This window comes from Mustela nigripes, chromosome 10 (genome assembly GCF_022355385.1).
Source record: "Mustela nigripes isolate SB6536 chromosome 10, MUSNIG.SB6536, whole genome shotgun sequence".
Taxonomy (NCBI): Eukaryota; Metazoa; Chordata; class Mammalia; order Carnivora; family Mustelidae; genus Mustela; species Mustela nigripes.
The window spans coordinates 37,742,693-37,766,023 of NC_081566.1; the positions used below are offsets into that span (position 1 = coordinate 37,742,693).

Consider the following 23,331-nt stretch of genomic DNA (forward strand, 5'->3'; position numbering starts at 1 on the left):
ATTCTAGGATTTAGAAGTCTCCTTTTCTAAATGTACAGTGACTGTTTTTTTTAAAGTCCGCACATTCCCAACAGAGCCACATAAATAGTGTTACTCTTTTAAACTATCAAATACCAACTCAGAGCATTTAATAGGAACAGAAATTTTTTCCACCTGCACTGGGTTTTAAGCCTATATTCTTTGGCAAGTCTGTCATTCCTTCCCTCTGCCCCCCCCCACCCCACCCAGGTTGCTAAGAATGAACTCAAAGAACTTTCTGAATCTAGGTTGGCTGACAGCCTCCTATGAGACAATGTGGCTGTAACTGAAATCTCCAGATTTTGCAGATAAATATATAAGACACCAGTTAAATATGAATTGTGGATAAATAACAAATAGTGTTATTAGCGTGTGTTTACCCCCATGCAATATGTGAAACATAGAGATAAAGACAATTATTCTTTATCTATCTGGAATTCAAATTCCACGGAGCATCCTGTATTTTATCTGCAACCTGCCATTAAAAGCTTCCTCCGAGGTCATCCTTAGGCTCTGCATTGTCAGAAAAGAGCTGTGGGGACTTAGAAACTGAACAAAGTGTGAGATAGGAACTGATGACAAAGGAAAGCCCCTTCCCTCCTCTGTGAGCTGCCCCTGCTGCTTCCTTCTGCACGTTGCACTCTGCTCAGGGAGACGTGTTAACTACAGCTCCAACATCACTTTATAAATCGTTACTCGCTTCCTGTCCATTAACATTGTCAAACAGCAAGGGACATTTGTAAGCTATTATCCTGAAGTCAAACCCCTGCTAGGGGTGCATCAGGAACAGTAGTCCAAGTATGTCCACACATTTTCACATAGCATTGCTCTTTCCTAAGTCACACTCTAAATCCCTTCTCCTCTTTTACCACCTTTTAAAATATTTGCCCATAAATATCCTAACTTATTTTTTTTTCACCACGTGGCTATCAAATAACCAAAATCTCCCATTTTTAAAAGATTATTTATTTATTTATTTATTTGAGAGAGAGAGAGAGAGACAGAGCAAGCACAGGCAGGAAGAAGGGCAGAGGCAGAGGGAGAAGCAAGCAGACTCCTCACTAAGTGTGGAGCCTGCCACAGAGCTCAACCCCAGGACCCTGAGATCACGACCTGAGCTGAAGGCAGACATTTCATTGAGCCACCCAGGCACCCCTCAAATTTGCAATTTTTACCAGTTGTCCATGATCAATGGAACAAAGGCATTAAACACCTAAAACCATTAGGCAATGCATAGAGATCATTCAAACCATGAGAATCTCTCCTGAGAACTTTGCTACATGCTGAGGTTAGAAAAATGAAAAAAATACCTGCTACAGACTGATTTGTGCTCCATCCCCCACAAAATAATTCATATACTGAAGCACTAGAGAGCTTGCTCTGACTCTCCATCTCCCTCTGCCATGTGCAGAGAGCTGGTCATCTGCAAGGCAGCAAGAGTTCTCATTAGAACCCAACTCTGCCAGCACCCTGAACTCAGATTCCAGCCTCCAGAACTGGGAAAAAATAGGTTTCTGTTGTTTAAGCCACTCAGTCTATGGTATTTTGTTACGACAGCCATAGCTAATATAATACCCTTCTGTGAACCCATTTAAAATATTTAGGAAATTTTAAATGATTTGAAAAGCATTCATCAGTACTATTGAACCACTGAAATACTTCCAACCCGTTCAATACACAATTATTCTCTTCTTGGAATTTCCTTTCCTTCCCAGAAAAGTGGATCCTGGAAACAATCGTAGCAGCTTCTTTCTGTCCCCAACAGCCTGGCCATGACCAGCCCGACCACGGCACCCCCCTGATGCAAGCAGCATCATTTTCATGTCTGCACCTGGGAATTTGGGATTAAGACAGAAAAACAGCAACTCAGACCGTGGATGTGGTTGGAGCTGTGGCATGGAAACTGGATTGGTGCCATTTGTGCCTTGAAAGCATTAAAAAAAAAAAAAAAAAAAGCCAGTCTGTGGCGAAAAGAAGCAAGCAGAGAGTGAAGAGAGAGTGGCTGTGTTTTTATTCATCCATTCATTCAGAATACATTTGTTAAGTGCCTGCTATGCGTCCAACATTGTTCTAGACTCTAGGAACAGAGTGAAGAGACAAATCCTCAGTCCAAGGTTAACAAGAAATAAATACACTTGATAAATGGCGAAAAGAAAGAATATGGTGTGTAAGACAAGAGCTTAAAAGAAATCTAAAAAATTAGATAGTAACAGATGTTTCAGGAAAGACCTGAGAAAAGCCAGGAACATCTTTAAGGGATAGGTTTCGGCACTTTTGAAGTATTCTGAACTCATACGATGGAGACAGCTGACTTTACCACCTAAAGTCTACAGCACATCTACACACACCTTCTAATAGAATAGCCATGTCTGGTGCAGGTACTCAGCAAAAACCCACTGTGTGTCTACTGTGGGAAGTCAGGACAGAGCTGGAAGGAGTGGAGATAGAGCAGTGACCCAGAAGTGTTGATATATCAGAGACAAGAAGAAGCAGAGTACAGGGTATCAGATGGCGGAAGGAAGAGTTTCTGTGCATGCAGTACAGTGGCCTGGGTCATATACCTCTGACACGGATCTTACTAACTGCTCAGGGCCCCTCCATGCCCCAGGCCAGAATGATGCAAGGCACAAGAAAGGGAGCTGTCACCACTCAGCCTACCCCTCGAAAGCAGTCTAGAAAATGACCATGTCCAGTTACAAGATGCAAGTGTGGGGCACCTGGGTGGCTCAGTCAGTTAAGCATCTGCTTTCCGCTTAGGTCCTGGAATCCCAGGATCCTGGGATCAAGCCCCATGTCGGGCTCTGGGTTCAGCAGGAAACCTGCTTCTCCCCCTCCCTCTGCCTCGCCCCCTGCTTGTGCTCACTCACTCCCTCTCTCTCTCTGTCAAATAAATAAAGTCTAAAAAAAAAAAAAAAAGGATGCAAGTGTGGTCTAGAACCCAGGTCAAGAAAAGCAATGTTTAAAGACTTTGTATAAATAGACAATGTTTTGTGCTTCCTAATGATCTAAAGATAAAATATACGTTATGCTCTTGTTTTATTTAAATAAAAAATATTAAAAGAAAGGCTGTCTATATTTGTGGAACGTCAGACTATATCCCCTTGTAAAATATATACTTTCATGATGCCACGAAGTCAAAATAATTTGCATAAGCAGCAAGTGACATTTCCTTTGGATGAAAAACTAAGGCATGACAAACTTGTCTTAATAAGGTTAATAAGCAAATCACTCTCATGGCAAGATAACTGAGACGAAAGATAAAGAAAAGATAGTACAGTACAGGAAAACGAATAATGAGAAAGAGCAAATCAGTTAATGGGGGGGAGGGGAGGCTTTAGAGCAGCCACAGGCAGCCCAACCACTAGGTCGCTACCAGAGATGCTGAATACTGGAACAGTTCTCTTTTCACTGGGAGCCTGCCGGTCTCCAGGCACTATCACAAACAAGTGATCTGTCTGAATTATTATGCAGCATGCAGTATTTTGAATCACTTCAGGCTTCATTAGGTTACAGTATCACATAAGTCATAGTATACTGCGCTTAGGAGAAGTGGCACATATTTATTCTTTTCCAGGAGTTAAAATGTGGTTTTTTTTCTTCCCCCTGCTTCTTTTAAATCTGCTAATACCAAAGCTCAGAAGACTCCACGGTATCCAACATATCAACATAAATCTTGGGCATAACTATCATTGTATCACAGCAAGGTCAATATGAACCAATGATATAATCCTTCAAATCATGATCCAATCTCACCAAATCATCTTAGGTTTAGGATTGAGTGGGGGAGGTTGGGGGCACAAAACATTGACACATTATCTGAATCAGGAGAGCACAGTATTGAAATGAAGGAAAACCAAGACTGTAGATGGCAGAATTGGGGGAAAGGCAGAGGAGAACTGCCATCACAGCTAGGGCATGGCTCCAACATGGCCCTGCCAATGCCACCCACCCCACCTCACCTCATCTCTCCCTGAGCTCTAGTCACAGTGACCCTCTTAAAGATGCCATCACGCTGGAATATTTCCAGATTTTTCTCCCATCCATACAATTGATCTTTCTGCTCTTTCTTCCTTAAATGTCCTGCCTTGTACACCCACAAGCACTATCTTTCAAGATGCAGCTCAATCAACATCCCCTTGAAGTACTCGCCTCCATCCCCTGGAATGGAGAATTAACCACTCCCTCCTCTGCCTCTCCTTTCTCCACTGTATCAATACACAGTCCTAACAAAACACCAGGATTATGTTATTAAACTTAGATGTCAATCCTCTTCCTATCAGATTTAAAGCTTGTTGAGGACAAGAATGGTATCATTTTCATTATTACTTACCAGGGTCTATCAACTAAAAATCAAGCAGTTCCATTATATTTAGATTTAATTCTCATGACATCAACTAGTATCTTTTCAATAATTCTCTGATCAATAGAGAATTCAAGCTAAAATAGGTGATGCCTTTTTTCCAAGCCTACAAACTGAGCTTTAACCTCCAAACATTGTCCAAAGACATTATGTTTGGAAAGATGCTACTAAGAAGCCTGACTCCAACTAACATGAAATCCCATGAGCCACTTACATTTGCAGCAGATATTAGAGTATTTTAAACTATCATATAAAATGCCTTGTTTAATCCTTGCAATAAACCTGTTAGAAATAAAGAAAATGAAAATTGGAAACATTGATCAAGGTCACTAGGTTGGTAACAATGGCATCTCTGAGACTCAAACCCTTGTCTTTTGAATCCAAACACAAGTCTCACATTCAAGCACTAGTAAATCCTCTTCCACTTTCTTTGAAACATTAATCCCTTCCCTACACTCCTACTGCTACCCAGCTACCTTGGTGCTGGCTTTCAAATCCTCAAGCCTGGAATATGACATTTGTCTCCATGCATCAAAATTCACTCATCTCCATCCATTCTCTTAATGCTAATGCCAAACTAATAAGTGCAAACACTGAATTCATCATATCCGTAACAAACAAGAAGTTTTAGTAGCATCCTATTGCTCTGAGAATATGCTCCAGAGGAAAGCAATATTTGGAAATAATATGGAGGAAAACAGGCCCTCTCATACACTTCTTGTGGTAGATCCTCCTGGGGAGATACGTGGAAATAACCATCAACATTCAAAGTATGCATACCATATTCCTTAGCAAGTTTACTTTAAAAATTTATCTCATTTAAAAAATTTTTTTTACCTTGTTTCAAACTTCCTTATGAATACAAATATAGGAACACCTGGGTGGCACAGTCAGTTAAGCATCCAACACTTGATTTCTGCTCAAGTCATGATCTCAAGGTCATGAGAATGAGCCCTGTGTTGGGCTCCACACAGAGCTTGGAGCCTGTTTAAGTGTCTCTCTCCCACCCCTGCTACTCCTCCCCACCCCACTTGCATGCATACACTCTGTCTCTCTCTTAAAAAAAAAAAAGGAATACAAAAGTATATTAAATATATATTTTAATTTTAATTGAAGATTGCTACAGCATTGTTGTTAATAGTTGAAAATTGAACATCTTAAATGTCCATGAACAGTGGATTCAATATTTAAATAAGGTCTTATCTATACAATGTAGTTACCTAACAGACTGATATAGTTCTCTATGCATCTCCATGACAACAGGTATATTATGACCCAACCTGTTGTGTTAAAAATATATGTATGTGTATCTGAATAGGATATGATGTATATGCATACACACACACACACACACACACACACACATACAAATTAAAATAAAACTCAGGGGGCACCTGGATGGCTCAGTGGGTTAAAGCCTCTGCCTTCAGCTCAGGTCATGATCCCAGGGTCCTGGGATCGAGCCCTGCATCAGGCTCTCTGCTCAGCAGGGAGCCTGCTTCCTCCTCTTTATCTTCCTGCCTCTCTGCCTACTTGTGATCTCTGCCTGTCAAATAAATAAATAAAATCTTTTAAAAAAAAATAAAATAAAATAAAACTAAGTAACAGAAAGGTAGAAAAACCCCAAAGTTTTGGAAAATAAGTAACACACTTCTAAATAATCCATGCATCAAAGAAAATACCTCAAGGAAAATAAGAGTATTTTTAACTGAATAAAAATTAAAATGCAACAAATCAAAATGTATAGTGTACAGCTAGAGACTAGAATGAATTTTACAGCCATCAAATACTTATGTTAAAAAAAAAAAAAGCCTTCCACCAGTAACTAATTTTATCCTTTAAGAAAAAAGAGAAAGAAAAGCAAATTAATTGTAAGGAAAGCAAAAGGAAGAAATAATATAGGAACAAGTAGATATCAATTAAATTCAATTCAAAAAGTCAATAAAACCAAAGTTTTAAAGTTGAAAAGCTTCTGGATAAACTAATAAAGAAAAACCAGAGAAAACAAATGACCAAATCAGGAATGAAAGAAGAGCATCAGTATAGGACTTAACCTAGTCAAAGGTTAAAAAGGGAATAATACAGAAAAATTTTATATTCATAAATTCCATGATTTAGGTGGAAAGGATCTATTCCTTGAAAGTCAAAAACAACCAAAATTATACCAGAAGAAACAGATAATCTGAACATATACATATGAAATTTAATTTGTTGTTTAACACTTTCCACTACAGAAATTTCCAAGTCCAGATAATTCCACTGGTGGATTATACCAAATATTTAAGGAAAAAAAATAGGAAAAATTCTGCATAACATTTTCCAGAAAATCAAAGACTTTCCAGCTCAGTTTATGAAGTCAGTATGAAGTGTATATATATAGATACATACATACATACATACATACATACATACACCTATCTACAGGCTAATGTCCCTCATGAGGATACATGCTAAATAGTAAACCAAATATTACCAAATCAAAACCAGCAATAAAAGGGCAATAAATAGCAACTAAGCAAGTTCATCCAGAAATGTAAGGCATTGTCAACATTCAAGAATTAATCCGTGCAATTCATATTAATAAAGAAGAAAAGGCATGTGATCATCTCAACTGATACAGGGAAAAGTATTTGGCAAAATTCAATATCCATCCATTATAAAAACTCTCAGTAAACTAGGAATAAAAGAGAATATCCTAAACTCGATAAAGGGAATCTTTAACAAAAATTATAGCTAATGGCAAAAGACTTAATGTTCCCCACCCCCGCAATAGGAGTTTCTCAGGACTCCTATTGAATCTAATAATAGAAGTTCAAGCCAGTGTAAAAAAGAAAGGAAAACAAAGTAAAAGGCATTCAGATGGTAAAGGAAGAAATAAAATTGTTTCTTTTAGCAGACAGCATGACTGTCAATAAAGAAAATTCTAAATAATCTACAAGACATTCTAGAACTAATGAAAGTTTATCTAAGTCATAAAACATAAAGTCAATATTCAAAAATAAATTGTATTTCTATATAATAGAAATGAATAATTAGAATACAAATTCATTTTTTAAAGTGTTGTATACAATAGCACCAAAAAGCAAAAAAGAAAGAAATGAAATACTAAGATACAAATCTAACAAAATATATACAGGACCCGTATGCTAAATGCTACAAGCACTGATAAAATAAACCAAGAAAACCTAAAAAATAGAGAGCTACATCTGTTCATGGACTGAAAGAATCAGTAAAATATTATAATGAAATACTATATAATACTATAATATTGTATAGTATTGTAATTGTAAGTGTGTTGCATTGCAAGTATGTTGTAATTTTATTATAATTACATAATACTGTAATATTACATAATATTGTATAATTTTGGACAATATTGTGAAGACTCAAAATTGATCTATAGATTCATTACAGTCTCCATTAATATCCAAGCAAGCTGGGTTTGTTTGTTTGTTGGGGGGAGGAAGAGGACATAGAAATTGTCACACTTATTTTTAAATGGGTTATGGAAAGACAAAGGAAACAGAACGGTCAAAACAATTTTTGTTGTTGACAGTCATGCTGTCTGCAAATAGAAACCGTTTTATTTCTTCCTTTACCACCTGAATGCCTTTTACTTTGTTTTCCTTTCTTTTTTTACACTGCCTTGAACATCTACTATTAGATTCAATAGGAGTTGTGAGAAACTCCTATTGCAGTGGTGGGGCAAACTTGATTCATGAAAAAAAAAAAAAAAAAAGAATGCATCTTAAGTCTATTTTACTAAGCAAAAGTATAGAAACTAAAAACAAATCAGTGGTTGACAGAATGAGATGTAGAGAGGGGTTAATTGCAAAGGGGCAGAATGAGAGATAGGGAAAATAAAAACATTCTGCATCATAATTCAAATGACTCTGAATTTGTCAAAAAACACAGAACTGTATGACACAGTGATTTTTTATTGTATGTAAATTAGAAAATAATCAACCAGGAAATGGAAGAAATCCAAAATGGAATACAAACCATAACAAATGAACATTACCACTATCAACGACTGAGAAGGGCACATCACATTTGGTATTCTTACCAAAAATTCATAACCTGAACCTAATTATGAATAACCCTAGATAAACTCAAATCGAGATATATTTTACTTAATTGCTGATCAGTACTTTTCAGGAGTAAACTGAAAAACAAAGACTGAGAAGATGTTATAGGTTGTAGGAGATAAGGAGGCACAACTAAATGCAATGGAGATCTTTCATTGGATCCTGGAACAGACAAACGTGGAAAATTCATATAAAATCTGTAGTTTAGCTAATAGTATTGTACTAAAGGCAATTTTCTAGTTTTGATAATCTCACTATTCTTATGTAAGATGATAATATTAGAGGAATCTGGATAAAAGATACAGATAAACTATATACTATTTTTTCAATCTTTCTGTAAGACTAAAATTATCTTAAAATAAAAAGTGAAGGGGCACCTGGGTGGCTCAGTGGGTTAAGCCTCTGCCTTCGGCTCAGGTCATGATCTCAGAGTCCTGGGATCGAGCCCCACATGGGGCTCTCTCCTCATCGGGGAGCCTGCTTCCTCCCCACTCTCTCTGCCTGCCTCTCTGCCTACTTGTGATCTCTGCCAAATAAATAAATAAAATCTTTTAAAAAATAAAAAATAAAAATAAAAAGTGAAAAAAAAGACCTATTTAGAATCTTTAGAATCTGCACTTAGTTTTATTTTACTAGTCACTAGATTTTAGAACCAGCACAATCAGCCCAGCAATACATACAGCTGTTCTGAGGAAAGCTTGTTTGATCTGGTAATCGAGTTTTTCTATTTTTTTTTTCCTGAAAAAATGGGAAATATTTCCATCTCAAGTGAATTACTACAATGGCCAAATTCAGAGAAAATGAAACAGATTCTCTCCTAGAAACCTCCAGCACCTCAGAAGAGTAGACAAAACCTTGGGACATCTTCCAAGAGTTTCCTAAAATCAGACCTTTCTAATGGTATATAAATGCTTTGGATAGGGATTCTTTGTGTTTCTTCTCAAAGGGTTTTTTGCTTATTATATTGGGGAATTGAGGGCAAGCTGCTTTTTTGAGAAGTCACAGTGTACTTTCACAACGCAGCTTTCCACAGCATTCTTGTTGAGATTTTATCATCTTGATAAATGCATGGAATCTCAATACATTTGATAAATGTCCTTAAGAGACAATATAATGAAATCACTAACATTTTATAATCAGTGTCAATCTTGCATGTATGGGCGTATATGAGTACTATTGCAAATACTTTGGTATCCTGGGGATCTTTACTTAAATCCTTGGAATATTATATAATTCCCAGGATTCAATCTCCTATGAATTTCAAGATCACCTAATAGCAATGATGTGAACTGTTATGACAGACAGTTAATAAAAATTATGCTAATAACTTTGTGGTCAATCTCTCCGGGTGGTCTTTATTCTAGTAGGATCTTGAACTCACTTTCTTAAACATTTCAATCCGTCTCTTAAACATGTAAAACAATTTAAATCAGCAGTTCAACAAAACCTGCTTAGGAATTGCCAAGTCTGGCGCACGCTTTTCTGGTATTGACTTGCCCATCACCCTATGCTACGCAATGTATGAAATGACAAGTATTTCTCCTAACTTACTCTTCAATTACTCTCCCAGGCATTGATGAGGGTCACTAACCAAAACTTCAAAATGTTATACAGGTTCTCTCCCCCAGCCCCCCAGCTACCTGAAAGTAGGGCATTCTACAAAACCATTTTTTGTAAGCTGAAAAAAGTCAAGGGAGTGCAAGTGTAGCTTCTGGGGAAGGAGCTTAGGGGGCTACTCTCACTGCTCAGGGTGGGTACTGCCCCTACAAGGTCACCCTGTGAAACGAAAGCTGAATGCTATTTTCTGCTTTTCATCTTTTTTTGAAGTAAAAATTCTCTCGGGATTCCTTTTGGCAACCAAAAACAAGTACTAATGTAGGTCTTTTATAAAAATGGAGTGGTCTAATATTTTTATTTATTTATTTGGCAGAGATCACAAGTAGGCAGAGAGGCAGGTAGAAAGAGGGGGAAGCAGGCTCCCTGCTGAGCAGAGAGCCAGCCCAATGCCGGGGCTCAATCCCGGGACCCAGATCATGGCATGAGCCAAAAGCAGAGGTTAAACCAACTCACTGAGCCACCCAAGTACCCAATGGAGTGGTCTAATACGAACTTTTGAAAAAAGTGGGGGATACTTGTATTTGGGTCAATGAAGAGAGATCATTGAAAAATAACAATTTCGAGTTCACACTTTAATAACTGGGCAAACCAGCATTTTTTGTTTAAATCTTCAAAATTAGAACTGCCTATCTCTTATAATAGCCACTTTACCAAAAGCTTCTTAATAGCGATTACGAGAAAGGCACCGTGAAAGGTGATGTTGGTGATATTCATCATTTCAATGATATCATGGAAGTTTTAATGCCCTGGCTTTAACAGCTACCCAACAGTGAGCACCCCAAAGTATCTCATTTTAGTGACTAATTTCATCTCCTTTGGAAAGAAAGGATGTCTGCGGAGGAATCTAGAAAGCAGGGTAGCGCACCGTTCAATTGCTCAGCTGCTGGAGCCGAGGACTGTGGACACATGTAAAAGTAGGACAGACCTCGAACAACTACACACAAACCAAACATTTTTAGCAGAGTCCCAAAAGTTTCAAAGTGGAGATTTTATTCAATCGTTGGTGGAAAAAGGTATGCTTTCTAGTTCTTGAGCTTTCATTTGATCAGTAACTCCTTTCATGCCAGAATACATACTATGATTAAAAAAAAAAAAAAAAAAAAAAAAGGTAGACTCCGAAAATTAACAAAATAACTGTACTTTTTTTAAGCAAAAAAATACATCAAGGATAATCCCATTTAACAACTTCAGGTCTACCCCGGCAGCAGCTCAGAACAATACTAGCAGGGCCACTATTCTCAGCTTGTACAGCAACAATTCCATGGACAGGACGGGTGTAAGGGAAAGCAGTGATTGTCGACTGTCTGTCCTGGCAGCTTGTATCCTATGCAGTAGGTCTCCTGGTATATTTACCTAAGTTCAAACCCAGAAGTTAACCCAGCAAGGAGAGAATACATTTGGCTTTGCAGACGTGGATTAGGACTGGCATTTAACTATACATGTTCAGAAAACAAGCTCCAATCATGTAATACTGAGCAAGACTTTCCTATAAATTTAACTCAAATTGTACTCAATGCAAGAGTCCATTTTGTTTCATTTTCCACCTACTTGTTTTTCCCCTAAGTGAGAGCGTCTGTTCCCGAGCTGATGTTATATCCTCAGTGGCCTCATATCTCAAAATGGCTATCTCTGAACCTCTTAGTTTCAGCCAGCATCTTGAACTCTCAAATGATCTGCTTTCAACAAATGCATAATGCATGCTAAGAAGACCTTTTCCTTCTAATTTTTAAATTCACATTTGAAGGAGAAATTTGTTCTCTATATGTCTAATCACTTACCCTTCAATTGCGGAAGGTAAAATTGGTGGTGGTGATTTGATCTTTTTAAGCCACTGATACAGTTTCATAAAAATTTTAAAGATATTTTTAAAATAAGAAATTGTTTCCTTCTTTTCTGACAGTAACTAACATAGAACTTCACATCTCAGCTCATACGTACCTGGCTTGTGATTGAAACAACCTCTTAACTTGGAGACAAGCATTTATTTAGCCCACGAGGCAATTTCTTCCCTCCATATTTTGTAATCAAATTCTGAAATGTTTTGCAGAAATACACTGGAAATAGCTACTCTATCAAGAGCAGCCTGATTCAGAAACATGCAGACCTACCGTACTCCCTCAGTATGCATTTTAAATGTAGAAACATCTGACCCCTGAACCACTACCAGTTCCAGCCAGAATTCTGAGATAAACAATCCTAATCTCTGGTCTTTAAAAAAATAATTTTAGGTAAATTTAGTATTTAGGAAATGTGGTGAATATATGGAATTAACTCATACGTTTAAAGACAGCAGAAACATACTGACAGAGACACTTACACTAAATGGCGCACATAACATATCTATGTCCCCCATTTCTGAGCCTTCTTAAATAATCTACTATTTTACCAGAACTGGGACTTTCTGCCTTTAATGTAATAGCAAAATAACAATTCAGCATGTTCCCAGAGTGAAAACAAGGATTGTGCGGATATTATATTTACAACCACGACCTCCCTGTGTTATTCTTTTATCTCTTCCTCTGCTCTGGGTCTTTTATCAGTCAGTCAGCTAAGGTCAGACTCACCTCAATGGCTCAGCACACCAGTCTTGTTTCCATTACATTTGGAAGCAGAAAATCTGAATCTTTACAATGCTGACCTTATTGTTTTACAAGCTATTGATTATGGCTATCAAGTTCCAACAGTTCACTAGGGTCAGTCTCTGGAAAAGAAAAGGCAGAAAGAGAGGCCACATTCCTCTTCCTCTTCCAACTGCACTGACTTCTCCATTAGTTAGATTTTGGTGTAATTAGAATGAATCACTGCAAGACACGGCTGCTGTCTATTCCATACCGCCACTCTTGATTCACCTAGATTTTTGGCCATACATCAGACTGCACATCTGGTATGTAATGAGGAATGTACAGAGTGGAAAGGGGAGGTCAGCGAGAAGTGAATGGGTCCTCTATAGGAATGAATATAGAGTTACTGACACGCAAATAAATGGCATGTATCACAATCCACAACACTTAGAACGTGTAAATCTCATATTTGACATACCCTTTGGCAAGAGATAGACTATATGAATCTTTTTCACATCACTAGAGCAGTTTTATACAAGGATACCCTGTCCTGACATAACTCTCAACCTCAAAGTGCTTTCCTTATCTATCAGGACTGTATTTTTTCGCTGTAATTTTTTTCAATGTAGTATACCTTTAATACAATAATCATTAAACTACGGCATTTTTGCTTCATATGTGATCTTCTCCATGGACTGCTTTCTTTATAATCCTGTAATTCCTTTAATAACACTATTATTTACTGAATGCTTACAACGTTCTAGGCATGGAGCTAGGTAATTTACCTAGGTATCGCAATTAAGTCTTAACAATCCTATGAGGTAGAATTATCTTATCTAATTCATAGAGGAGATGGCTGAGGCAAAATGAGATTGAATACTTTGCTCAGAGCCACACAAACATTAAGTGCCAGAAACCAGAGCTCCAGCCCAGGAAATACATCTCTAAGCCTGGGCTTAACCACTGTACCATACTGCCCTCTTTTCATTAAACAAATACATACTCGAATGAACTAGCCAACTATCTACCCACCAAATCTATGCCCTGCCAGGAATACAAAGGTAAATCCATCATTGTCCCTTAAATAAATTGCAGAAAAATAGCACAGGCCAAATAAATTCATTACAAGGGCATAATTATAATGAAACAGTTAATATTTATTACTCATTATATGCCAGACACTAATTGAAATACTTTACCTACCTTATCTAATACAAACCTAACAACTCACCAAGATAGGCCCTATTATTATCCCCACTTTAGAGACAAGAAAAACAAAACAGAAGAAAATATAGTTGCTTGGTCAAGGACAGCCAGTGATCAATGGAATGAATGTGAGGTACAAAGTAAAGAGAAAAGTGACACAAGACATATGGATAATGGGCTAGATTTCCTAGAAACAGATGAGAAAAATCAAGGAGAACTTCATGGCAGAGATGGCATTTGATCTAGATCTTGAATTCTTCTTAAAAAAAAAAAAATTATTTATTTATTTGAGAAAGAGCAAGTATGAGTAGGGGTGTTAGCAAGGGGAGAGGATCTTCTAGCAAACTCCCCACTCAGCATGCATGAAGCCCCACTCTGTGCTCAACCCCAGGACCCATGAGATCATGACCTGAGCCAAATCCACAAGTCAGACACTCAACTGATGGGATTCCTGAGCCACCCAGGCACCCCTAATCTAGATCTTGAATTCTAAGAGTAAGTAAGAGGTCAGCTAAGAAACAGATGTAGAAAAATACAGGGCACATACTAAGAAAAGCAAATAACTCCAGAGGGAACTATAACTGAGAGCAGTAATAAATAAAGGCCATGCTATGCAGATTTTGATACTCAACAGGTCTTTAAATTAATGTTATTAAAGGACACAATGGTAAATTGGCCACAGAAGTTAACTTGTAATTCACCTGTGAAAACTGAGGCAAACAAGCCCTTAAAAGACTGTTAAACACATTTCCACATTAGCTCTGGATTCCAGTGTGTGTTATAATGACATGTCACTCCAGTGTCTTCGGTTGCTGCGTCTGTCGCTGGTATGATCTCAGGACGAATTTTCTTACCTCAGGGTTTATCAAGCACCGTACCCGTCACGGTCCCAATGAAACAAATAGCACAGTCATGATGGGATGATGTGAGTAGGGTTTGTTTTCACAGAAACTACATGAACTTGTGGGCAGAATACGGAGCAAGCACTAGAGATAATGCAGGAACCGGGACCAGCAGTAATGGGGTCTCTCCCTCCCCTCACCTTATAGGCATCATGAGAGGGAAAGGTAAAGACCCAAAGTGATAGAATCAGCAGAGAAGGCGACCCTGAAGGCAGCAATGACCTTCAGAGGAAGGAAACAGCCAGTCTGAGAAAACCTTGAGGTGAAACAAGAGGATAAATGTCTTATTTTCCTTTAAATCTTGGACTAGGTGGATGGGATTTCCCACTAACTGAAGCCAGCTGGAAGACAGAGGGCGGGTACCATGGAGCTACTCCACATAAGTCAACCGGTAAAGGAGGGTGACAGGGGCACTTGATGGGACAAAAGGAAGATATCTAGTACATGCTTATAAAAATGTGCTCTGCACATATGTAAGGACTGCTAAGTTTTCAGGAATAGTGGTTTGAACAATTATTAAAGTATGAAGAGATCCTCCTGATTTATATTGACTCTTTTAGAGCATTAGCATAGGATCTCTTGAACTCAGTGAATACCTTAACAAATGACGTCTTATACTTTCATAGTAAATATATACTTCAGGCACTGAGATAGTCAAGTAATTAGGTTGTAACTCTTGACTCAAACAAAAGAAACTCCAAGAAAAATCATTTGATATTTATTTTAATGGCTGAAGAATTTTTGAAATAGGTATAGAATTTTGCATGAAAACTTCCATTTAAGGAAAAAAAACTAAACAAGATGGAATCAGGAGGGAAACAAACTATGAGACTCTTAATCTCACAAAACTATCTGAGGGTTGCTGGGGGGAGGGGCGATATGGAGAAGGTGGTTGGGTTATGGACACTGCAGAAGGTGAGTGCTGGGAAGTGTGTAAGCCTGATGATTCACAGACCTGTACTCCGGGACAAATAATATATTATATGTTAATTTTTTTAAAGTCTAACAAAAAAAAAAAAAAGAAAACTTCCATATAGGTCAGTGGTTTGTAAACATGGTTACACCTTGAAATTACATGGAGAATTTGAGAAAGCTAATGTCTAGTACCCACCCCAAAGACTCTGTTCTATCTGGCCTGGGTTCCAGCCTGGGCAACAGAAATTCTAGGTATTCCCCAGCAGAGTCTAATTCGCAATAAAGGGTGAGTACTTCTGTCTTCTCCTATGATCTTACTATTACTGTTGTCTCAGTATAACATTTAGTCCTCTTCAAAATCAACTGTAAGTCAATTAAATATATGCTCAACTGAATCACTCGATACACTGAAATTAGTACATGAACCCACTACCTTCCTTTTAGTCTCACTCCAGGTCAACCTCACCTGCATCAAACAATTATGTTTTACATGGAGAACCTACATTTTATCCTGAATTTGCTAAGGAGACAGATATTTATTTGACAGAGAGAGAGAAAAAAAAAGAGAGAGGCAGGCAGAGAGAGAGAAGGAGAAGCAGGCTCCCCGCTAAGCAGGGAGCCTGACATGAGACTCGATCCTAGGACCCTGGAATAATGATCTGAGCCAAAGACAGACACATAACTGACTGAGCTACCCAGCTGCCCCAGGAGACAGGTTATTAAGGCATTAATATAAGTATGCTATGGTCGTGATTGCTTGGGCATAAGAAGGAATTACAAAATTGAAAATATTAAAGGAGGCTGCCAGATGTAAAGAAAAGGGTATGAGGTTTGGTATTTGAAAACCCTAGGTACTAATTCTGATACTGTCTCTTACTACCTCACTAATCAGTGTGTGGCCCATGGACTAGCAAGCAGCACTAGCATTACCTGGGTTTTTATTAGAAACGCAAAAGCTGAGTTCAAAGGGATACATACATCCCTGCGTTTATAGCAGCATTATTTACAATAGGCAAGCTATGGAAGCAGCCCAAGTGTCCATCCTCGATGTATGTATGTATGTGTAAATATATAAATAGTGTGGGTGTATTGCATTATGACATCATCTTTATCTATCTATATCCATAGACATATACACATACATACACAGGAATATTATTCAGTCATAAAAAAGAATGAAATTTTGCCATTTACAACAACATAGATGGATCCAGAGAGTATAATGCTAAAGCAAAATAAGTCAGCCAGAGAAAGACAAATACCATATGATTTCACTCATATGTGGAATTTAAGATACAAAACAAGTGAGCAAAGCTAAAAAAAAAGAGAGACAAGGCAAGAAACATACTTTTAACTATAGAGAACAAACTGACAGTTCCCAGAGGGGAGGTGGTGGGGGACAAATTGACTAGGGGATTAAGGAGTACACTTGCCCTGATGAGCACTGGCTGATGCATGGGAGTGTTGAATGACCATACTGTACACCATGACTAATGTGACAATGTCTATTATCTACACTAGAATTAAAATTAAAAATTTTTGAAAAGCAATGCAAATTCTGAGATGCCCACCCCAGACTTACTGAATCAGAATCTACATTTTAATAAGACCTCTAAGTGATCTGGAAGCACATGAGAGTTTGAAAAGCACTGAGGTACTAGTGGTCCAGAGAAGAGCTGACACCGCCAGGACTTCTCAAATCTTAGCAATGATTTCTCCTCACAATCTAAAATGGCTGTTGGAGCACCAGCCATCATATCCATGCTCCTGCCAGCAGAAAAAAGTAGTATAGGGGCAGGAGTGGAGGATAAAGATACACTCTCACTTAAAGGACACTTTTCAGAAGTCACACATATTTGCCCACATGTTATTGGTCGGAGCTTAATCACATGGTAACACCTAGCTTCAAGGAATACTTAAAAGCATCTTTATTCCAGGCATTCTTATAACATCTAATAGTCAGGAGGGCTTATTACTGATGAAGTACCAAAGAGTGAATATTGAGAAACAGCCAGCCCTTTCTAGAACATGGAGCCTTGGGCATATTATTTACCCTCCCTGAATCTCATGTTCTTCTATGCAAAATATAAATAATAATACCAACATAAGTTATTTCAAAGGTAAGATGAATGCAAAATGCCTCACACATAGTAGGGACTCAACAACAAGTAATAGCTTTTATTATGTTAGATGTGCTTCAGAAGCTCGATTTTTATATAGCATATAATGATGATTTAAAAAGTAACAAGTAAATGTTATTAAAAATATTAAAATTTATTTCATAATTTTATCTTTTGAAAACAGCTATGAACAAATACTTGTGGAAGGTTTGCTGACTAGAGTGGCATTTTTCCTTCACTGCAGAATGGCACCCTTACCCCACATACTTTATCACTCCGAAATGAAGTTCTACATTATGAGAAAAATCAGCACAGCATGGGAGTTAGGAGCTGGCTCTGAAGCCAGACAGTCTGAGTCTGAATTTGACTCCATTACTTTATAGCTGTGAATTTTGGTCATCGCTTTTTGACTTCTATAAAGCTAAAATAATAATACGCACCTCACAGGCTTATTATGAGGATTACTTGAGTTAATATGAGTAAAAACACTTAGAAAAATGCCCTAGCCCACAGTACGAATTATATAAGTGTTAGCTATTCTTTTCAGTCACGCAACTTGGGGTGAATTATGTGCTTGGAAAAGGCTTTTTTGCCAACAGGACTTTTCTCTTAATAATGCATCAGTTTACCAACGAGGATTTAGTTAACATGCAAAGGTCACTCACATAGCTAATTCTTGGCTTTAGAAAGTATATGAAAAAAATCAATGAATACACAATTAAAAAGAAAAGGAATTAAAGTTTTCATATTTCCATTGCCATCTCTCTTAGGAGCCTTCTTGATAAATACTCACTGATACAGCAATCAATAAAGGGAAAGATTTGGAGATCGCACCTCTCGTGAAATAGACAGCAAACGGAGAGAAAGTTCAGTTAAATCCTCTAGGATATAAAAGGATAGTTAACTTCTGATCAAATATTTACTTGAATGAGAGTGATTCAAAAAAGATGCCTTGGTTATAACAAGTTGAAGGTTTTCCCTTGGACAGGGGACAAGTTCCTGCCCCATTTGCATGCATGTGGTTTACATTGTTCTTACCTAATGAGATATACAATACCTCCTAAACATTGACACATTAGAGGCATGCTTCACTCAGCATGAAGGTTTGAGACATCAAGGATACGTTGAGCATCCTCGGATTCCAACAACTTGTCAGACAAATTAGCACCTTCTCAACCAAGGGTAAAATTGAGTTTCACATTTCTCCCTGGTGCAGGGTGGGTGGAGAATGAAGAAGAAAATCACTCTGGTTTAATACTTCCCTTGCTAAGACAAATACAGAGAGCCTTATCATCTCTGTACGGCTCTCCCTGACCTCCTGATTTTTAATTCATTGGTTTTAAATGATCCTTGACAGCCGAGATTCTTTTGTCAACTCTGATGTGCTTTCCGCAGAAGACAGACACTCTGGCCTTTATTTGTCAAGCCTATTTCTGTTTGTATGCATTTAACATGCTAATCTTAAAGAAATGTAAATTGTGTTACTTTGTGATGAAAAAATACATAAGACATCATAAATGAGATCACACTTTAAATGTCATACATGGCCAATTTTTTTAAAAAATTTATAGGCATTTAAAAAATTCTGTGGAGTCCAGTTTGTGAGTTAACCACTTTGGGAAGTAAGAGGATCCCACTAACAGCTTTAAAATTCCTCCATAGAAGCTTGAAAATAATGCCTTTGTAATTCTATACAGAATATATCATGTTCATTCTTTTTTTTTTCCACCATAACTTTTCATATTGTAAAGTAGAATGAAATATATGAAAAATGCCTTGAAAAGTATTTTATTCATTATTGTTAGTATAGTAAAGCCGTAGCCTTCTAGAGAGTAATCTAATCGGACCCCTAAGCTTCAAAAAAACTTGAGAAAATTACCCAACACCCAAAAAAGAATCCCTTTTTTTGGTGGCTAACCAAACCTACACACCTAGCAATAGATGGACGTTGAAAAACAAAGCTTATGTGAATAGGGAAGCACTTACCGAGGGAGGGAGGGTATTCTTTGAGCAGCAGATGGGCCCGCTTGCTCTGGGGTAAGAAGAATAAGCTGTTACCAACAGCCAGTACCTACCCTTATGAAAGCACTTTTTTCAGTGGAACTTAAAGCAGGTGGGAGAATGAACAAAATGCAGAAGAGGCAAAGAGAAGTTACTAGAAAAGAATTTGAGAACTGAAAGAAATCTGAGAAATCATCTCCTCTAATCTCGGGGTTTTTTTATTTGTTTTGTTTTGTTTTGTTTTGTTTTCAGAAAATAGGAATCTAGAGGTATTGACTAACATTCCCTTAGTCACATCATTACCCTGACTCCCAGAACAATGTTTTTGCCTTTTCCAGCAAGGCTTCTGGGATCGGCAGTAACAGTGACCATGGCAGTAGCTGCAACAAAGGCACCATATGAACATCAGGGGTAGGGCCATCGCAGATACTGTGGCTGAAAAGACAGTTAGCAATAGAGGACCAGAATGTGCAATGCTCTGCAGAGGGAGGCTCCTCAGGGAGGAAGCAGGATGGAGGGACTTTTAGTTCCTAGCAGCCTTGGGACCATCCAAGAGCCACTTTAAGGACATAGATCACTTAAGAGGACAGCTCCTCCATGGCCTGGGAAGCTGAATCCATCTCTGCTAACATTTTCACCATCTCCCTGCCCTCCCACTGAGTTCCTTCATTGGTTTAACCTATAAACCCAGGTGTTATTTAGAAAATAAAATATGAAGAGAGATTACTTGAAAAATTTGATTTATCACACAGATACTGGAAACAATTAGCTTTATTATGCCCTTAAAAAGGAATTTTAAAAGGATAAAAAGATTAAAACTAACATTTGCTGGATGTCTATTTTGTGCCATGAACTGTGCTTAAGGTTTTCATCGAGAATATTTTATTTCCTCTTCACAATAATACTGCAAGTCAGAGTCTTATTATGACCCAGCTGGGGAAACTGAGATTCAGAGATGCTGCAAAATAGATCCTAGGTCACACTAAGCTGAGTTACTAAACTGGGATTTTTTCCCCCCCATGTCTTCTGACCTTCAGTTCTGAGCATCTCCACAATGTCATACTAATGAGGAGAAACATCTAAAACAAAGTATATTAGCTATGGAGGAAGATAGTCCTGGACCCAAATCTCAGTTTGAAACTCACTAACCATGAAATCACAAATGAGTGACATAACCCCTCTATGCTTCTTTATCTTTTTTATAAAACAGAGAAACTAAAATCTGTCTTGAAAAGCTGTTGGAAGGATTGCATGACTCTAATTATAGAACTCAAATCAATTCATCTTATAAAAATAGGTGACTTGTGTACATTCCTATCCATTTTTTTACTGCACTAAAAAAAAACCCAGGCACTCAAAGAAGTATTTGGCATATAGTATGTGCTCAATAAATTTTTGTGAAATAAATAAAAATGAAATTACCTGGCATACAGTAGAAGTTCAATAAATAACAACTATTACCAAAGAATGGAGAAAATATGTTCTGATATCATTTTTGCAAAATTACCATCTCCTTATCATAACTAATTAAGAGATTTTAAAAATAAGCTCTTCCCTAGCAAAAAGTCTTCAAATGGTAATAAATTCTCGGTCTTCGATGCCCACTAAAAGATGGAACCAGGAAAAAGAATCTGTCCAGTTTGACAGTGAGGTGACAACATGGTTGCTATTTTGTCGGTTATTCTGGATAACATATGCTAATAAGGGAAGAAAGACAGCAAAAGAGAAGACAATTTCTAGACGCTACAAGAAACAACAGGGAGAAAGTATGTTAAGCAGTCAACTCACAACCCATTTAACCCATTTAACTAATTTACTAACTAATAACCCATTAACCCATTTAACTAATCATTTACATTACTAATTTAACTAATACATTTACATTACTAATCATTTACATTAGTGATGTAATACTCATCATTCATTCAATCATTTATTCATTGACAGTATTTATTTACTTTTTCTCTTCCAGTTCAGGCCCCTTTAGGAGTCATGGGCTTCAGTGCAAAAATGGCCAAATCTAAGAGCCACACCATGCACAACCAGTCCCAAAAATGGCACAGAAATGGTGTCAAGAAATCCCAGTCACAAAGATGTAAGTCTTTTAAGGGGGCGCAGCTCAAGTTCCTGAGAAACTTCCACACTGTCAAGAAGCACAAGAAGGGCTTGAAGAAGAAGCAGGCCAACAATGCCAAAGCCATGAGTACATATCTCCAGCCTATCAAGGCCCTGCTGAAGTTCTAAAAGGTCAAGCCCAAGATCCCAATGGGCATCAACCACTAACTCCTTCAACGTGTCTACAATGTCCAGTCCAAGCTCAGGAAATGTGCTCATACCACATCGCCAAGGGTGTCAGGCTCTGCCAGCCAAAGGCCAAGGCCAAGGCTCAAACCAAGGCCCAGGCTGATGCAGCAGCTCCAGCTCCACTTCCAGCTCCAGCTCCCAATGGCACCCATGATGCCTCCAGAGTGAAAGCCTCTACAGTCTGCCATTGTGAGAATGGAAGGACCCGTGTGAGCCTGAGGACTGTTGTCTTTCTGTATTATTTGTACATTTAAGCATGAGGCAGGAATATAATCTAAATGAACTCTACTTTTCTTGATACTGTTAGAATTCAAGAGTACCATATACAAAATAGCCTGCCTTTTTCAAGTATCCAGCAATCCAGTGAGTCAAATAAGGGCCCCAAAACATGTCAGCCAGCCTGAAGGAAGCAAGAAAGGCATTCCACAGAAAGTAGCATTACGCTGAATTTGGAGAGGTGAGTAGCTTTTCAGGGGAATAAACCACGGGGTTTCATGCTAGCAAAGAAACAGAATCTTAAGAGAAGTCAGTCTATGCATGTAATAAATAAAGTCTAGTATCTCCCAACCTTCTGGACAGAGATGAGTTTAACCAGTTAAACAAGGTCTACATACAAACAGCTGTGTGCTGTGCAACTAAAAGTTTAGATTTTACTCTGTGGGGATTTGGGACACTTGACAAAAGTGACTGCACTATAATTCACATTAAAGTCTTAGCACTTCCCCAAGACATAGTAAGCAATAAGTAAATGGTGGGAATTAGGATTTTTGGCTCCTTTTTCCCTTGACTTCTTTATTTCATCAGCCACTTACTGGCAGTAAGTTTTCTTAGATTAGTCTTCTTTTCCTTTCTTGGTCATCTTCTTCCCTTCTAAGACATTATCATCTCTTGTCTGAATTATTTTGATAGTTGTCTCTTAACCAGTTTCCATTCCTCAATCCACTCAAATTCATAAAATATTTCTACCAGATTGATCTTCCAAATCATCATGCTTTTTATGTCATTTCTTAGGGTGGGATTTGGCAGGGTACCTTAACATTAAATAGTATCATTTTTCAGTCAAACATTCTAAAATTTCACTGTAACAGATGATAATCGCTGTCCTATTTCTGTTTTGGTGCTGTTTGTTGTTTGTTTGCTGTTTTCAAAATGCCTTCGATATTTACTCAGACCCTCCTCCTGTCCCGAAGCACTGTCTACACTTTAAGGCTCAGGTCAAGTTCACCATTCCAAGCCGAG

The 23,331-nt window shown here is 37.9% G+C and overlaps 1 pseudogene; it reads left to right on the forward strand.

The window, feature by feature from the left end:
* Positions 1–21,798: 21,798 nt before the first annotated feature.
* LOC132025991 (large ribosomal subunit protein eL29-like) lies at positions 21,799–22,346 on the forward strand (annotated as a pseudogene).
* The last annotated feature ends 985 nt before the right edge of the window (positions 22,347–23,331 follow it).